Source organism: Vespula pensylvanica, chromosome 22 (genome assembly GCF_014466175.1).
Source record: "Vespula pensylvanica isolate Volc-1 chromosome 22, ASM1446617v1, whole genome shotgun sequence".
NCBI classification, from domain to species: domain Eukaryota; kingdom Metazoa; phylum Arthropoda; class Insecta; order Hymenoptera; family Vespidae; genus Vespula; species Vespula pensylvanica.
Genome location: NC_057706.1, coordinates 1,552,297 through 1,554,796, shown reverse-complemented (window position 1 = coordinate 1,554,796; position 2,500 = coordinate 1,552,297). Strand labels below are relative to the sequence as shown.

At 33.1% G+C, this 2,500-nt stretch overlaps 1 protein-coding gene across 7 annotated transcripts in view; it reads right to left on the bottom strand.

Moving 5' to 3' along the window:
• The window catches only part of LOC122636604 (insulin-like growth factor 2 mRNA-binding protein 1), a 121,656-nt gene that overhangs the window by 1,735 nt on the left and 117,421 nt on the right, over positions 1 to 2,500 (bottom strand). The gene's annotated exons all lie outside the window — the stretch shown is intronic.

Here is a 2,500-nt window from a genome sequence, read left to right as displayed (position 1 = left end):
AGACGCAAGATGATGGATGATCTTATCTGTTGGTATCTGCGTGTCTGTTGTTATCTCAAATTTCTTTATTTTTTCTTCTTCGTTTCCTTTCTTTTTTTTTTTTTTTTTTTGTATATTTTCTTTTCTCTTTTTCTTTACTTTACTTCAAATTTACTTTCTTCCGTTTTTTTATAGTTTGTCAAATTAATTCTCAATTATCAATGTTTCTCAATGCTCTCTCTTTCTCTCTCTTTATGTGTATGTGTATATGTATTTGTGCGTGTATACGGCGCGTGTACTTTCAGAGAACTGTGTGATGAGCGATCAATGAATTCTTTTGAGATACCCTTCTTTTTATTCTTCCTCTTTTCCTTTTCCTTCCTTCCTTTCTTCTTTCGTCTCTCTTTCTCTTACTCTCTCCATTTTAAATACGAATGAATATTCTTTTTCTTTCTTTTTTTCTCTATTTCCTTTCGTTGAAAATTTCTCCCACAAAAGAAAAAAAAAAAAAAAAAAAAAAATTGAAAGAATGTATAAGCTATCATCAAGAATCCGATGATAGATCTCTCTCGATGGACAATTATTGACGAGCGAAAGGTGAATGAGCGCGCGCTTTTACGTATCGTAAATCGTAAATCGTAAATCGTAAATCGTAAATTCGTAAATTCGTAAATTCGTAATTCGTAAATTGTAATTCGTAAATCGTAATTCGTAAATCGTAATCGTTCAGACGTTAGAAAATTCGAAAAAGGGAGGTGAAGTTTTGTACAATACGCCCGTTGTTGCATTTTAAAGGGGGTGAAAAAAAAAAAAACAAATCTCCTCTCCTTGGTGTCCGCAGAATTTTTATGATGATAATAAATCTCTGAACAACGTAAATTCGTGAAAAGAGCGATGCATGCGTGGTATTCTCATTGTTTATTTATTCTTTTAAAAAATGATTCCTTTATATATAATTATATACGCCTGTGTGCGTTTAATTTCGTTTCTTTGTTCTTTACTTTTCTTGTCTCTCTCTCTCTCTCTTTTTTCCCTTTCCGATTCATATTTCTCCGATTTTATTCCTTCCTTAGTTTTTTCTCTTGTGGACCCTCCCCTCCCCCCTCCCATATCCCACCCTTCCCTCCCCCCTAAAAACTTTACTCTTTCATTTAGTCCTTGACACTGAAAATTTCGAATAAATTGCCGATAGGTTCCTTATATACGTGAGAGCCTATACTTTTGATTATAATCTCTAGTTGATTTCCGTGAAAAAGGAGCGTTCGAATGTTCTTACAATAATAGCGTAAAATATTTCTTGCTTTTTCTTATTCTGTTTTTCTGTTTTTTTTTTTTCTTTTTTTTTTACATTTTTTTTTCGTTTTCTCTTTTTCCTTCGCTTTTCATTTCTCGTTTCATTTCATTTCCTTCTTTCTCCCTCTCTCATTCCCTTTTCTTTCCATAACCCACCCTTCCCCCCTTATCACCACCCCGTTGTTCATATCTCGTTCGATCAGCAAGCAATAGCCCGTTTGTAGTTGATATACAGCCCACTGTCTGGTTTATTATATCCCTTTTTTGTGTAATACTTTTTCTCGGGGTTTTTCTTCTCATCTTTTTCCCTTTTTTTTTCTTTTTTTTTTGCTTTTGCGTATAGAGAGTGAGTAAAAATGTATATATATCTTTTTCGTCTTCTTCCACTCCTTAATTTTCTTTTTTTTTTTTCTTCCTCTTTTTCCTTATGTCTTGCTACTGTCCTCAAATATTAAATGTCACATGAGATAGCGCGCGTTATGTGTTCCTACGGGTGTGTATTTAATTTCTTTCCGTTTTATATTCCTGTTCATCGATGTGCTCGTATTATTGTGATTATTGTTGTTGTATGATATATAACATTATGTTCTGCCGATGATACCATGTATTTTTTTTCTTGCTTTTTACTTTTTTTTTTATTTCCTTCTATTCACTTTCTTGGCACTTTCTTGCAATTATGTTCTTTAGTTTCTCTTTCATTCATTCATTCTTTCTTTCTTTCTTTCTTTCTTTCTTTCTTTCTTTTCTTCCTTCCTTCATTCCTTATTTATTTATTTAATAAATCACTTTTTAATCCTCGTTTTTTCCTTCTTTTTTTTTCTCTCTTTAATTTATTTATTTCCTCTCTCCTCTCTCTCTCTCTCTTTCCCTCTCTCTCTCTCTCTCTTCTCTCTCTATATATATAATATCTCTCAATCTCACTCTCTTTACTATCTTTAAATATTTACGCTAATAAATAACGCAAGGAGACGGTGGGCCCGTAGGTAAAAGATCTCCTTCCCCTCCTCCGGTAGCGTCGAACACGACGATATATTTAAATTCGCGTTCGCATAAAACTGCGAGCACCCCGAAAAAAAATTTCTTTTCGCTCTCCATCGAAGTACGAAAAAAATCTTTGCCTTTATAACGGGCCGCAAACGTCTCCATCTCTTTCTCCTCGAAATATATTAATTATTATTATACAATTTATTCGTCTAAAATCCCCTTTGTCAACACTTGTTCATTTATG